At 37.5% G+C, this 17131-nt stretch overlaps 1 long non-coding RNA gene across 1 annotated transcript; it reads right to left on the bottom strand.

The window, feature by feature from the left end:
- Positions 1-265: 265 nt before the first annotated feature.
- Positions 266-15715, bottom strand: LOC137048429 (uncharacterized). The gene is made up of 4 exons (XR_010899403.1): positions 15522-15715; positions 15311-15415; positions 14376-14490; positions 266-334 (listed from the first exon to the last, which is right to left on the bottom strand). It is a non-coding gene; the product is annotated as an uncharacterized lncRNA (long non-coding RNA).
- Between the last annotated feature and the right edge of the window lie 1416 nt (positions 15716-17131).

Below are 17131 nucleotides of genomic sequence, written 5' to 3'. Positions count from 1 at the left end.
AGGATCCCATGATGGGAACCTTTAAGATGTTTATATGATGAGCAAGAGGCCTTTAAGATTCTACACAGAACCTTTCCTTCTAAGATTGTTTTTGAGTGATCACAAGATCACACGTTTCTCCTGTATTGCATCAGATTATAAAACTCTGCTCAAATCTAATTGGAAACAGTTTTTATGGGTGAATTCTAACAATGAAGAGATGGACAAACCTCTCAGAAGGGCAGGCATCTCTGCAGGACTCCGTCCATCAGGTCGAGTGGAGTTGAAAGCCACTTGAGCATTGAGAGCAAGTCAAATGAAGCTTATACCGACAGGTATTTGAAGACAATAAAGCCTGGAGTGCACACACAGCTTGAGAAAAGCTGAAAAAATAGACTTTCAGCATCACAACAAGTCAGAGTAAACAGCCGAGACGTGTTTCTACAGTAAACATGTTTTAAGACCAGTGCTGGATTGCAACAAAGTTCTATTGGAGGCAGAGTAGATTGCATTTACAGATGCACATCCATAATTTCTGACAAAGCTCAAGGAGGCATGCGTGGATAAACAGGAGGGATTTCACAAATGGAAAGATTATTCAGAAAGCGAGCCAAAAGGACTTGAAGCTGTAATCACTGCTGTCCGACACAGTTCTGAATGCTAATGTAATGGGATTTCTGTTTTAAATTTAAAATCAATATTCAAAAAAATGGCTTTCACTAAGTCAGAATGAGACATTGTGTGATGGAAAAAAATCAATTGAAATTATTCAGAAATACGCCTTAATGCTGCAAAAGTGAGGCATTTCCTGAGGGCCACGTCGAAATAAAATATCACTCTTCTGCTTCCTTTTTTTGCGTTTTATACCATTTCTTTTGTTTTTCCATAGAGCCAAATAGCTATTTGTCTTATGCACACACACAAACAAATATCTAGCATATCAGCCGTCTTTGTCTTGCGTGTAGCTCATTTCTCATGTCCACATACATTGTGTCTCGCGTCCTGATGTGTTTTTGCAGTCTGTGCAGCACGTAGTTGTTGGTAAATAACATAAAGCGCTGTGTACAGCCGAAGGAAAGGAGCGGCTTGATTACAGCCCTGTAGTCTTTATCTGCGGCGTGCAGGCAGACTTTGACGCAGATGAGAACGGGAATGAGATGGAGGGATTTTGTCATAACAGAGCTGTGGGACGTCTAGTTGTCAACCATGATCTGCTTAGAATAGTCCTGAGTGTGCACGCACACGCACAAATGTTCAGTTCCACTGGTGTGGGTGTGTGCGTGTGTGTGTGTGTCTGTTGTGTATGTGTGTGTGTGTGCGCGATGGAGAGGAACCAGAGGTCATGTCATTTTTGTCAGTTATGGTCTCAGAGTCATTCTGCGCATGATTTATTGAAGCAATGTGCTTGTGTTCGCTGGATGAATGTGCACATGAAATCAGAGTTTGAATACAAAAGACTTGTCATAAAAATGACCATGAAAGAAGTCTGTATGACTTATATTCCTAACGTTCTGAAGTTATACGATAGCTTTGTGTGAGGAACAGACTCAGAATTTCCTCTCTTTCAGTGCTTGAGTGTGAGTTTGAATGGAACTGGCTACAACTAACAGGATGTGGAACTGATATTTCAAATGAAATGAGGAAGCAGATTTTACTGAATCTTGAAGAGTTTGGGGGTAAATAGCATTCTGGGAAATTAAGCGTTTTCCAAGACCCTCCAAAAAGATATTTCACATCATTATATTGTAATATTCTATTTTATTACATTTATATTTAAAATCATTTTTATTTACAGTTTAAATTTATATTACATTTTAAAATATAAATATACTATAAATATACTAAATATAATATATTTTCATGATTATTAGTATAGTATAATTATTAATATAGTATAATTATATAGTATATATATATATATATATATATATATATATATATATATATATATATATATATATATATATATATATATATATATATACACTGTAAAAAATTATTTAGAAAAAAGTTACCTGGTTGCATTAAAATTCTGAGTTAATACAATGAACATTTTTTGAGATTCAACAACCTTTATTAAAAGATTATTAAAAGATTTTATAAGCATATTGGGTAATTATGTGTGTGTTATTTGTGATGACGCAGTGAAACATGCAAAATTGTGCTATTTTCATGATTTATCACATTTTTTATGTGGTTCAGATACAAAAATATATTGAGTTTCTATTTATTAAACTAATTTCCTTCATTGTATCAACTCCAATTTTTCATTTCAATAAACTCAAAATTAAGGCAACCAGGTTACTTACTTTTTTAAGTTAAACCGACAAAAACCACCACAATTTTTTACTTACAGTATATATATATATATATATATATATATATATATATATATATATATATATATATATATATATATATATATATATATATATATATATATATATAAAATATGCCACTTTTTGCAAGTCTTGAGATTTTTAGAATTTTTGAGATCTTTTGCATTGTTAGAGCTTGAAAGGCTCTTTTCCCATTTCCTTTATTGTGTGCAAAACAACAGCTCTTTGTCTTCCACTGGAGATAGAAAATCATAGGTTTAGAACAGCATTATGGTGAGTAAATGATGACAATTTTCGTTTCTGGATGAACGATCCACGTAAGAGTTCCATACTGACAAACGGGGGGCTGTTGTATCTTTGATGAGCTGCGGTGAGCCAAATTTAGCATCGATTCCTGCATCCAAATTGACTGGAGCAACAGCAGAGAGGTTTAATTTAGTGTGAACACCATCTGATACAACATTCAAAGAGTTCTTCTGTTGGAGTTCACTCTCTATGTGTTTCACAGCAGTTTATATTGTTAGAAATTACACAAAGGACAGTTTTATTGCTTGGGGTTGTTTTCTCAGAGCTCAGGAGAAAGTTCCCCAGGAGAAATACAAATAGACACAAATCAGACAACATTCGACAGAGCTATAAGCTATAAAATGTATGTGCCTGGCTTTTTTGATACATATTTAGGTTTATAGTGAAAGCTCTGATGTCCGAGCTAATTTTTATGAGATTGATATTATGTGGAACTCTATAGGAGACAGGTGTGAAATTACTATGGTCTTAAAGGGTAGGTTCACCCAAAAATAAAAATTATCCTCACCCTCAAGCCACCGTAGGTGTATACTTTCTTCTTTCAGACGAATACAATCAAAGTTATATTAAAAAATGTCTGGGCTCTTCCAAGCTTTATAATGTCAGTGACTGTTGGGTCATTTATGAAGTCCATAAAAGTGCATCTATGCATCATATAATTGCTCCACACGGTTCCAGTGGACAAATGCCTTCTGAAGCAATGCATTTGTGTAAAAAAATCCATGTTTGACACGTTATACTGTAAATTATCTAGCTTCCGGCAAATCGCCTTCCATATTCAACTTACAGAAAAGTGTAGTGTCTGCGCCTCTCGCAGTTTAAAGTGCTTACGCTACATCTGATGGCAATGCACGTTACGCTCGTCAGAAGTGAAGTAACATTTTTGAACGCCAGACGCTACACTTTTTTCCGTAATCTGAATATGGAAGGCAATACACAAGCACGTTGCTTCACTTCAAAAGGCTTTTATTAACCCCCCGGAGCTGTGTTGAGCAGTTATGGTGGATAGATGCACTTTTATGGACTTTACCCAACTGCCACTGCCATTATAAAGCTTGGAAGAGCCAGGCCATTTTTTACAACTGCAATTGTATTCGTCTGAAAGAAGAATGTCACACAACTCTTGAGTGTGAGTAAACCATGGGCTAATTTTCATTTTTGGGTTAACTATCCCTTTAAAAATAAAGATTCTTTATTGGTATTAATAGTTCAATTAAGAACATTTAACGTTATTATAACCTTTTCATTGCACAAAAAGTTCTTTAAAGGGGAAAAACACTAGCCTGACAAGCCAGACCCACATCAAGATGTTTGGTCTGGAAACTCACCATTGACAGGGCTCAATCCAAGGGGCGGGATAAACGGTTGTCTTTCAAACTCCCTCTGCACGCGATAGGATAGAGCTACACCAACCAGAGCAACGAAGGGGAAGCGGAGCTCGTGGATAAATTAAACATTCGCCTTATCCGGTCGGCAAAACTCCGAACACATCTTCCCTTTTTAAGAATGACTTCAGTGCCGCTCTTTGTTCTTTTCTCAGAGACAAGCTTAACTCCAAGTCTTCCAGAGTCGCGGTCAAAGCTGATTCGAAAAACCGCCGTTCGCCAGTTTCTGTGTTTACTAGAAGCACGCAAACGCAACTCGGCCGTCGTCATTATAGCCCCGCCCAACGGACTCTATACACGATGTGATTGGCCTGACCAGACTTTGGCGTTTACAGCTCAGAAGTGTATTGAGAGTTGTTAGACGACACTCGCGGGCAGATTAGATTTGCTGCCGCTAGGGTGCGTCTAGATTTCTAGGCTAGGTTAGTCTGACATGTTCACAGATTGTCGATTAATGGTGTACATATTCTGCAACAATGTTTAGGTAAGGTAGGTGGTACGTGTCAAAGTAAAATCCACATGGATGGCAGGACCCAAGGTTTCTCAGCAGAACATTGCCCAAAGCATCACACTGCCTCCACCGGCTTGCCTTCTTCCCATAGTACATCCTGGTGCCATGTGTTCCCCGGGTAAATGACGCACACGCACCCGGCCATCCACGTGATGTAAAATAAAACATGATTCATCAGACCAGGCCACCTTCTTCCATTGCTCCGTGGTCCAGTTCTGATGCTTACATGCCCACTGTTTGCGCTTTCTATGCAGCCTCATAAGCAACAAACTGTGATGCGCTGTGTATTCTGACACCTTTCTATCAGAACCAGCATTAACTTCTTGAGCAATATGAGCTACAGTAGCTCATCTGATTGACCACACGGACCAGCCTTCTCTCCTCATGTGCATCAATAAGCCTCGGCCGCTCATGACTCTGTCACCGGTTAACCACTGTTCCTTCCTTGGACCACTTTTGATAGATACTGACCACTGCAGACCGGGAACATCCACACAAGAGCTAGATTGGAGATTCTATGACCCAGTCATCTAGCCATCACAATTTGGCAATCACCCATGTCAAACTCGCTCAAATCTTTGAGCTTGCCCAATTTTCCTGGTTCTAACACATCAATTTTGAGGACCAAATGGTCACTTGCTGCCTAATATATCCAACCCACTCACAGGTGCTGTGATGAAGAGATAATCAGTGTTATTCACTTCACCTGTCATAATGTTATGCCTGATCAGTGTATATGAATGTATGAAAAGTGTAAAAAATGTAAGAAAAAATGTGCTGTTTGAATAAAAATGAACCCCATACTACAGTTATTATGCATTGAGAGAACGGAGTGGCCACCCATTGTAAATTCTCCACAGAATTTGGTCTGTCTAAGAGAGTGCATTGGACATAAAACCTTTAGAATATCCCCTGTTCTTTCTGCTCACTGATCTGAAATTTAGGCATGAGTAAGAGTAATGTGGCAGGTATCAAAGCCACTCATCCGTCTCCACGGCGGAGCTATCATCCATCCGCTCACATCATCCCAGCAATGACTGGGGGAGAATTTGCAGAGGCGCAAGTCGAGGACACCTGTGTCCCTTGCACCAACACACACACACATCTCAAATCACCACTCAATGTCTGACTGCATCGTATAAAGCCAGCAGAACCATATCAATAACAAAATCAATAACGCAAAATGTATTCCATCAGGTCCCCTGAATTTATTGATTTGTTTTCTCAAATATATGCACAGAGCAAAAAGTCTAATTGATGAATTAGTTCAATTGTTTTCCATTGTTGGGTAACAAAAATAATTTTTACATTTTCAGAAGCAAATCTGTATGGCGCTTCCCATGCAAACTCTTCAGAGGTTCCTAGTTTACTGCAATGCTGTTGTCTGAGAACTGAACTGAGGACGATAACATAATTTTTTGCAGAAATGAAATAAACTAATTTAATAATTGATGATCTTTACAAGGACCTGAATAAACAACTGACTTCACAACAGCCGAAATGCATCATGGCGACAAGTGGAGCATTAACTGAGTTTGAGAACAGATATATTATAAATGAATTATTGCTGTAGTCATTCAGCAAGTGCCATGCTAATGCTTTCAATGCATTATGCTACCAATTAACAAGGTATTGATTAGCTAGTTAAAGTTTCCAGTTGATCATTTTAATTTAAATGTGTGAACTAGCTTACTCAAATATTTGAAGTTAAGAGCTATTAAAATGTATGATTACAAAATAAAGTTTTTTGGTTTGTTTCTTTTTTACTTTTCCACAAAAATTACCCAAAATTTGGGTTTACAGTGTGCTGATATGTGGTTGCTTGCTGGTTGACATCAAATTTCCCCACCTTTAAGGAGTATGATGTCTCTGCAGAACAAAAAAAGTGTGTTTCCCAATTTTTGGGGCGTTTTAGCTTATATCTCAAGACGTCAAATTATGGTTTATGCCTATATGTAAATATATAGGCTACAGTAGATATATTGTGACAACATAATACAAAAGAAAGATTATTTTATGTAGTCTATGCAAAAAACAACAACTAGGTGATGCTTAATATTAATATTTCATAAACCACATTTCACCTTCTCAAGCTATAAGCTACAAATATTACATAATAATTGATGCTCTTCAAAACAGTGTAGAAGTAAAATGTTTGCATACTGTGGCAAGCAGTCGAGGCAGAGGCCATGAGCGAGCGTTGTGAGGCCGGTGGCATGAGAGATAATGAGCACTAGCAGCACCGGTATCTCACAGAGGAGCTTCAGAGGCATAAAAGGAGGAGAGATACGGAAGGATGAGAGGAACAGGAGGAACAGGCCTGGATTTTCATGTTGTGTTTTGATTTATTATGTGTGTGCAGCAGCCACAATATTGTGACAAAACAAGAAAAGAAAAAAAATGATTTGCCCCTTGATTGGATAGTTAAAAACGCCTATCCAGGTTTGAAAACCCCAAAATTTGCGAGAAGACTGAATGCTAGCCTGACAAGCCAGACCCACATCAAGATGTTTGGTCTGGAAACTCACCATTGATGGCTCAATCTGAGGGGCGGGATAAACGGCTGTCTCCCTCTGCTCGTGATAGGATAGCGCTACAACCAACCAGAGCAAAGCTAGTTGATAGATTAAACTTTCGCCGTAGCCAGTCGGCAAAACTCCGAAAAGATCTTCCTTTCTAAAGAATGATTCCAGTGCCATTCTTTGTTCTTTTCTCAAAGAAAAGATTAACTCCAAGTCTTACAGAGTCGCGGCCAAAGCATTTTCTTTTCTGTGTGGAGAAAATTGGAGACTTTTTTCCCCACAGGAATGTATTTCCAAAATGTTTTTTTTTAGGCATGGGAAATGCAGGTGGTGTGGAACCTCATTTGTTCTCCTGCATCATTTATAAAACAAGCTACTAGCCAAACTAATGTTTGAGACTGGTACAGATAGCCTGTGCCCCATGAAGTTGCCCTGAGCGCTTTTGCCCTGAGCTTGCAGAGTGACGCTGGTTTCCAGAGAGTTCTGTGCTGGCAGCCCACCCTCTCAGGGTTGAATCCCGGTCAGCAGAAAATGGATGAATTTTCAAGTGTCTTCACGCACTGCAATCCCATTAGATCCCTGTCAGTCACCCAGATGATCTGAAGCAGAGCCATGTTCAGATAACCCAACCATCTGGCTGCAGTCCATCACGGTTTAAGCTGTCAGGTGGAAAAACCTGCTTTCCAGTTTACATTATACATTATATTGCACGTTATGCTAGATATTCTATCATCCATATCATTCAAATATTAATTTTTCTGAATGAATATATAATAAGATTCTGCAAAATAGCATTGAGGCTACTGAGATAATTAACTGAGAAGTGAGTTTTCAAATGCTTTTAATTTTCACACACATTTTTCAAATGTATATTTGTAATAAGGTTAAAAAGTGACCAAAAAGTAGATTTGGGCTTTTTCTGAACAGACAGTAAATACCGTTCAAAAGTTTTGAAACATTACCATTTTAATGTGTTCTCTTATGTTTATCAAACCTGCATTTATTTGATCAAAAATACAATCGGTTGCCTTAAATTTTTTATGTTAAGAAACATAAAGTTAGCAGAATTTACAGATTTTAATTTTGTAATCATTCATTTTAATTGCTCTGAACTTTAAACATTTGATTAAGCTTATCCATACATTTAATTACATTTTTAGGTAGTGGAAACTTGACTAGCTTTAAGTGTATGTAAGATTGTGGCCAAAACTACTGCAGGTGTCTACAATTCGCTGAATGACACACAACAAAAGCGCTCTCTCTCGTGCGCTCTCTGTCGCACGCGTGATCAGTTCTCCTTGCTCCTGAATAGTCAAATACACGCGCATCGCATGAACACAGTCGGTTATGGCTTAAGTGTACATAAACAGGTGGGTAATAACTTGATATGTGTCACAAATATTACATCCATGCATTCAGCAGCCCAATTAAATACCTGTCTGTCATTAATGTTAATCAAACAACTACAGATGTTAAATAGATGTATACATATTAAATAAATATGTATTAGTATTTAAATTTTTATTTTATTTTTTATTTACTATTGTTTTTATACTTTGCTTAGGGTATTTTTTTTAATTATATATATATATATATATATATATATATATATATATATATATATATATATATATATATATATATATATATTTGGGGGGGGGGGGGGTCACTCTGCATTTGAAAGTTTAAAAGGGTTTTAAATCTTCTAAATCAAGTAAAATGACTCAAAATCAAGTGATTTAATCATCCCAAAGTCAACTTTAAACATATACAATGTAATTTCCAAACAGCAAAATTGTGGCCAGTGAAAATGCTGAGTGGCTAGTAACTTTGGAAAACCACTAGCCACAGTGACTGGTGAGCAAAAAAGTTAATGTCAAGCTCTGGATTTCAGTGATATAAGTATTTGATAAACATGATTTCTTAATGTCTAGTGACATATCAGGGCCATTTTATGATTAATTGAAACTAATTTCTTACATACAATTCCTTTAACTAATTCAATAAATGCCACCATACTAATTGGTTACACAATGATTTGGTAGCATAGCACTTGCTGAATGAGTAGCAATATAATACATTTAACATATATCTGTTCTCAAATTAAGCATGATCCACTCGTCACCATGATGGTAACCTAAAAAACAGAAACTTCAAAATTAGAATAAAGTATTCAACACTATACTAAACCTCCCACTTAACATTAATCGTGCACAAAAAAGCATTATATAACACTTCATTTTAACATTTACTGTCAAAGTGCAGTAAATGCTGAAAAGCATGCTGGTAAATAGAAATCCCAGCCCAGTTTCGGTTAAAGTTTAAGTAAGTCTAAATTAAAAGAAACAAAAACGCAAAGCAATTCAGATTACGTAAAATGTGTTGGTTTTGAGAACTCGAAAGAAAGTTCTAATTGCTCATTAAAGTTAATTTGATTGAAATAATTTGTTTAATTTGAGTTGGCTCTACTCAAACCAATTAATCATTTTGAGCGTTAGGGTTTGCAGTTAAAAAAAACTGTACTATTGTGAAATATTTAAAAAAAAAAAAATCTATTTTAATATACTTCAAAATCTAATTTATTTTTGTGAAGCAAAGCTGAATTTTCATCAGCCATTACTCCAGTTGTCAGTGTCACAGAACTCATTCTAATGTTTTACGGCCTAACAGGATTTCTATTTATTCAGTATTCAGATTTAAGAAGATTTGAGCCATACATCCTTTGAGATCATATAGGCATGATGTAATGGAACGGTGAGGAAAAACAGAATTGTGCTAAGCAGAAAGACAGATGTATGTAACATCAGCACAACTGTGTAAATTAAGACCATGACACTGATGATCTGACCCAGAGGAAGCATGTCGATTAAAAATAGAAGTGGACCAAGAACAGATCGTTGAGGTACTCCACAGGAAACAGAACGAGATTTATGTGTATTAATGCTTATGAATTTTTGCCTGTCTGAGAGATAAGAGCTTTGCCACTGAAGGACAGTTTCAGTAATACCGCAGTTAGACGAGATAGCAGTACAGAATGGCAAACCTTATCAAAAGCTGCTCAGAAGAAAGAATCAGAAGGCTAAGGACACCCATATCAGAGGCAAGAGGAGGTCATTCACAACTCTTAGAATAGCAGTCTCTACTGGGGAGAGGACGAAATCCAGATTGAAATGACTCATGCAGGTTGGTTTAGTTCAAATGGGACTGTGGTTGTGTGGCGACCACCTATGACTTTAGACAAAAAGGGAAGGCTGGATATTGGTCTTAAGTTACTGAAGACTTAACTGTCGTCAAGGCCAGGTTTTATTTTTAGTAACAGGGTGACAGCGACTATTGGAACATAACCAGTCATGAAGGATATATTTATCATATGAGTAATAGGTATAATAAGAGAAGGCAACACTTTTTTATTAGGCGTGTCAGTATAGGATCAAGCTGAAAGGAAGAGGAGATTTAATAATCGTTCAAACACAGATGTATTGAAAAGTGAAGTTTGGGAGCAGGTGGACTAACTGGGAAGTAGAGAGTTCTGAATGATTTAAATCATGTAGAGGAGCAGATGTGGAAAAGGAATGGTAGATATCACGGATTTTATTAATAACATTCATATATAACAGATCAGGCATGAGCACTGACAGGTGAAGTGAATAACATGGATTATCCCGTCATCATGGCACCTGTTAGTGGGTGGGACGACCAAGGCTCATTGATGCACGTGGGGAGTCAAGGCTTGGAGATGTGGTCCTATTAAACTGATAAGCTACTGTAGCTAAAATTGCTGAACTGGACCACAGAGCAATGGAAGAAGGTGGCCTGGTCTGATACATTTCTTTTATATCACGTGGATGACCGGGTTCGTGTGTGTCCCTTACCCAGGGAACACATGGCACCAGGATGCACTATGGGTAAAAGACAAGCCGGCGGAGGCAGTGTGATGCTTTGGGCAATGTTCTGCTGGGAAACCTTGGGTCCTGCCATCCATTGACATGTGTCACCTAAGCATTGTTGCAGACCATGTACACCCTTTCATGGAATCGGTATTCCCTGGTGACTGTGGCCACTTTCAGCAGGATAATCTGCCCTGCCACAAAGCAAAAATGCTTCAGGATTGGTTTGAGGAGCACAACGAGTTTGAGGTGTTGACTTAGCCTCCAAATTCTCCAGATCTCACTGCAATCGTGTTGGGAAAAAAAGTCAGATCCATGGAGGCCCCACCTCGCAACTTGAAGTACTTAAGTACTTAAAGGATTTGCTGCCAACATCTTGGTGCCAGATACCACTGCACACCTTCAGGGGTCTAGTGGAGTCAATGTCTCGACGGGTCAGGGCTGTCGACACATCAAAAAGGGGACTAACACAATATTAGGAACGTAATCATAATGTTATGCCTGATCCATGTATATTATTGCTTATTTTCTAATGCCTTTTATGTGTGAATGTTTTGTCTATTTTAAATCCCAATATATATATATATATATCCTTTGCAGAATCTTAAATAGAGGGAATAGGGAACATGTTGTTTCTAGAACACAAGATAAAAAACTGTTGAATTTATAAAAATGACCCTCTTCAAAAGTTTACATATCTCTTGATTCTTAAGACTGCATGTCGTTCCCTGGATGATCATGTTTAGTAATGGCTGTTCTTGAGTTTCTTGTTTGTCCTGAGCCTAACGTGCCTAACGTTCTTCAGAAAAATTCTTGAGTTTTCCAGCATCTTCTGCATATTTGAACCAGCAGTGACTGTATGATTTTGAGATCCTTCCCTTCACACTGAGGACAACCGAGGAACTCAAACACAACTATTAATAAAATGTTCAAACATTCACTGATGCTCCAGACGGAAGCTCAATGCATTAAGAGCCGGGGGTGACTTTCTGAATTTGAAGATCAAGGTAAATTGTACTTAATTCGTCTTCTGTTGCTTCCGAAGTGCAGTACTAAATGAAAAAAATATATATATATATAAACATTTTGACATCTGAATCCTGTTCAAAACATTTTCAAGGGTAAAGTCTGCAAGGGTAAAGGACTGGTTCTTTGAATAAGTACAACGTTTTCTTTACTCAAGAGTCACAATACTTATAAAGGATAATGTTTTATGTATTTGAGGAGAGAAGAAGAGTGCCTTGTCTTGCATTTGTTTTCAAGTCATAGCCAATTCTCTATGCTTCAGATAATAAAATTTGGGATAAAACTGTTGTGATAGCCTTTTCTTCCCTATTTTGACGTATTTTTTATGTAATTGTTCTTATTATTTATATATTTTTTTAAAGTGCCGTTAATGTAAAATATGAAATAACATCGTTCATTGTTAATATTGTAATTACATTTTTATTTTGACAATTTAGTCCCAGTAAAAGAAATTAATACAAAAAAAAAAATCTATGACTTATGCACAGGCATAAATATTTACTTTTGTCTATATTTCAATTGAAGATACGTCATAATAGGAAGAAGGCAAATTTAAAGGTCCCGTTCTTCGCGTGTTTTCGAAGCCTTGATTATGTTTGCAATATAACATGAGTTCATGTTTCGTGTGTAAAAAAACAGTATTTTTCACAGTTTACTTATCTGTACAGCGCTGTTTCCTCTTTCCTAAAAACCAAAGACAGTAAAAGAAATGGACAGAGCTATCCCATTGACTTCAACGGTGGAAAATGAGGCCAATTAGACGCACTCACTTCCTGATGGCTGAGCGAACTGCACAGGCTCAGACTGAGCTTGAGGACGTAGATGTGACGTGAGCCTCCTGTCGGACAGCTGTGAGTCTTCTAGTAGTTGTGGAAAGTGAAATCAGAATCACGTTGTTTAAATATTTTCTCCCGTTGCTTTTTGCTCACTATCGGCTTTTCCTCTTACTTCTCTCTTGACTTTATCAGACTTTATGTCTCCACGTCCCCACGACTGTCTCATAGACAATTAAAGATTGTTTCTGAGCGTCTCCTCAGGTCTATACGGTAATTTATCAACTGTGCGACAGAGTCGCGTTGGTTATGATGCAATCGTTAGCTTATTTTTTAAAAAACAACTTCTACGGGGCGATAGTGTAAGATACAAGGTAATGGAGCCTTTTATGCATTGTCGTGTTTCTTTAGATAAAAACAATGGACAAATGGAGTCTTTAAACGTCTCTGATGTAAAGTTATTCACTGTCAAAGTGACTCAAAAATGAATGGGATCAATGGGATGCTAACAGCAGGTGATGGCTTGGTTAGCAATGGCAGCCCCTAGGGGTGGAACGCTTTCCGAGCGCTAGATTACCCCCTTGCTAAAAACGGCCTGATGATTTCCTTGTTCTATGAAGTCCCTCCTTCAGAAACACGTAACGAGTTCTGATTGGGCCAGCGCTTCCCGTGTTGTGATTGGTCAGCAGCTTAGCGCACTTTGCCCGGAAAGGTCCCGCCTCTTACCATAACGGGGAGATGCAAGCGCTGAATGCGGTTCTTCTCCACGTGAGAGAGCAACAAGACCACGCCCCCTATTTTGCGTGTTCTTGTGGGCGGAGGGTTAGTCAACAAACGGTTCTAGTGACGTCATTACATCCCTGCACTTCCTGCTGTAGTCCAAGCCGTTCGCTGTAGGCTTTGAAAGGGAACTTCTGTTAAATAAAATATCTCGCTTGGCCTTGAACTTTGAGCTTTATAATTTTACAGGTATTATTTATGCTCTAACAGCAACATTACACACTAACTAAAGTTTGAAAGATGGAATCGCAAAGAACGGGACCTTTAATGATTTCACTCAACTAATCTATAGGTTTTAATGAATTCTTTGCTTAGCACTTTGTCTTTCATGAAATGAGATTTTGGCCAAATGACAGAAAAAAAATTGTGCACATATATCTACAATAATTTGTATAACCTGGAAGTAGTTGAAAACGTAATGCACTTATGTGACATGATAATTGTAATGACAGACAAAAGACATGTAGGCCTATATCTGAAAATCTCAGAAATTTGCTGATCAAAACATAACATTTTGGTAAAATGTTAATAATAAAATAACACATGAAATTTGACCATATATAAAGCCACAATAACAACGTTGACAATGCAGTGTTTTTTCCATTTCCTAAAAAAATGGCATTTTTGGAGGTAGGCCTATCAGCTTTCCACCTGACAACGACGATATATAAAAATATATAACATGAGTATATTTTACTTTACATTCTGGTTGTCAAATAGTTCAGCTTCAATTCTCTATGGCTCTGAGACTTTATTAAAAAGTTGGGATGAAATTGAAGTTGTGATGGCCTTTTCTTCCCTATTGTGACATATCCAAATAAAACATGTTCCAGGCAACACGTAACCCATGTTTTTCCAACCTCCTACCTGTGAAAGTGCACTGGAGCGGCAGTAGTCAAACTTGTGACCTCAAGATCAGTGTAGCCTTTTCCCAGTTACGGGCTCTGACGTCACATAGGCCGCGAAGCAACAATGGCAGTCCCTACAGGATGGAAGTTGTGCACCAAATTAAAAAAATTGTAGGCCAAATACATTATAACATATACAAATAATGTAAAATAAAAGGTATAACAGCTTATCTTGCCTTATGTGTAATTTTTTCTCAAATATTATTCTCAAATTTACAATTCCTTGCGCTCAGGGAGTTCTGCGTGACTTTGCCTGGAAGGCTAAAAAGTGGTGGTTTGAGGAAGATAACTTACAGGCTCAAAAAAACCCTGCCTGGCCCGGAAACAGCATAATGCCGCGTTCCAGACAACCCGTAACCCGTGTTTTTCCAACCTTCTACCCGTGAAAGAGCACTGGAACGGCCGTCAAACCTGTGACTTCCCACCCTTGAACTCGTACTAGATCCACGTACTCCCAGTTATAAATTCTGACGTCACACAGCCCGCGAAACAACAATGGCAGCCCCTACGGAAGTGGTGTTGGAAGTCAAATCATTTATTAAAAAAAGGTATTGCTCTTACGCAAATGTTATGCATTATCAGCAGCTTTTCTAGCTTTAGCTAGTTTTTCAGTCCATTGCGTGCAAGAATAAATTAATACCAAATACATTTCCAAATATGCAAATAATGTAAAATGAAAGGTATAACAGCTTCTCCTGCATTTTACGCCGTTTTTCCTCCTCCTTCTCCCTTAAGTAAGCAAGAAGTAAACTCCTTTGGCGATAGAAACGATTGTAAATGAGCATGCTTTGTTTACATCTAGCTAAGCAATTCCTCGAGTTCGGGCAATTTGACAGGAGCTACAAAGTCGTGAGTCGTGGTTTGAAGTCGTAATGTACGGGCTGAAAAACCTACCTGGAACGCAAACTAAGTCCGGGCTTGATTTTCCACCAGGAAATGTTTTAATGGTTGTGGTTTGCTATTGGTGGATTTCATGTTGATTGTCCCGCGTCCTCGCGCCTAAAAACGCGTCATCAGAGAATATATGTAGTTTATAATAAATGCTGCTTGTCTATACGAAATAATTTCATGGTGACATTATAAAGTAAGTCTGAGAATGTTCCACCTGTTTTGGATTGAGCTTGTTAGATTGATTATAAAAGAAGTAGCGTAGCCGCTATAATTAGTCTTTGTCTGTCGCACAAGTATGGGACGAGGTGCATGCCAAATTTTAAAACATCGGGATAGAAATTATGCCAAAGTATTGAGCAATAGCATTGAGGCTCAGGCTAATGGGACGAGTCTGCCCTCTGGTGGCCAAAGGAAGCTGCTCACACAGCACGGAGCGGTATGTGTATTTATTAATCTTCCTCATAAGCCCTTATATTTCGCTTCATCCCAACTATCTTAATCAGACTCTTAACTAGCACAGCAGTATTCAGCTTTGTCCTCTCGCATCAGTTTGTTTTCTCTTCCAGCATTTGTCTCTGTCTCCCAGGTCCTGCTGCAGTCTGCGCGCCACATCCTTCCATTGACTGCAAAAAGCATCGCCATGGCAACACGGACAGACTGCAATCCATTGCCCTCATTAGGAAGAACCTGAAAAGATTTCACACCTCTGTTTTATCTCTCCTTGATAACGTACAGATGTCAGGTTGACATGGCAACCCCTGTACATATAAGAGCACTGGACAGGTGGACAATTTTACGGGACTAAAATATATAATCATAAATCCCGTGTGCTCAGTGCTGGACACATAAATAACATGAATAATAGATTGTTCTGTCCTTAATTCTGCAGTGCAAATGTATTATGCAGGTTATTTTTAAATTAGTTCATTATTAATTTATACATCATTATCATTGACATTAATAATTACCATTAAATAGTGTTAAAATGATAATTTTATTTCCTTTCAAAGAAACATGAATTCGTTAATTATTCTCAGATTAAGAAGATCCAAAAATGGTAACATAAATATAAATTAATATTATGTAGAACAACACTGAAATACACACACACTATATAACTATAACAGTTAAATTGATTAATTGCATCTAACATAATTTTGTGTGTGTGTATATATATATATATATATATATATATATATATATATATATATATATATATATATATATATATATATATATATATATATATATATATATCATGCAAGTCATATGAATTGTATATTGTTATTCTACATTATGTATTTTGTGTATAAAATATGCAATATATATATATATATATATAGGTATTTAATATAGAGTTTAATATAATAATAACAAATCAAACGCCCTCAGTCCTCTAGATGCATGCCTACAGACAGGGCCGGCGTTTGCTATAGGCGAGCTAGGCGGTTGCCTAGGGCGACAATTGTGTTAGGGGCGCGAGCGCGCTCTAGTGCCGCGCATTACTACCCATTAAGCATAGAATCGGAACAAGCGAAATACAACATAATGTTCATTAAACATGATCATCATAGGGCGCCCCCTCAGCCACACGTTTTATTACTTATCAACCTGATTATTAGATTGAATTGATGGTGATTATTGATTATTAGTTCATCTTGCGCGTTCATCAAAAATGAGACGTCTAAACCCCGCGGATGCACAGGGACGGAAAAAGAGAAAAAAAGAAAGGAAGAAAATTGAAAGAAAGCCCAGTATAGAGGTTAGTCTTCTTATCTCAGCCAATAAGTTGTCAAACAAAATAAAATTACTTAGTATCAATCT

This window comes from Pseudorasbora parva, chromosome 19, assembly GCF_024679245.1.
Source record: "Pseudorasbora parva isolate DD20220531a chromosome 19, ASM2467924v1, whole genome shotgun sequence".
NCBI lineage: Eukaryota > Metazoa > Chordata > Actinopteri > Cypriniformes > Gobionidae > Pseudorasbora > Pseudorasbora parva.
The sequence above is the reverse complement of the archived record's forward strand: the minus strand, read 5'-3'. Positions and strand labels throughout refer to the sequence as shown.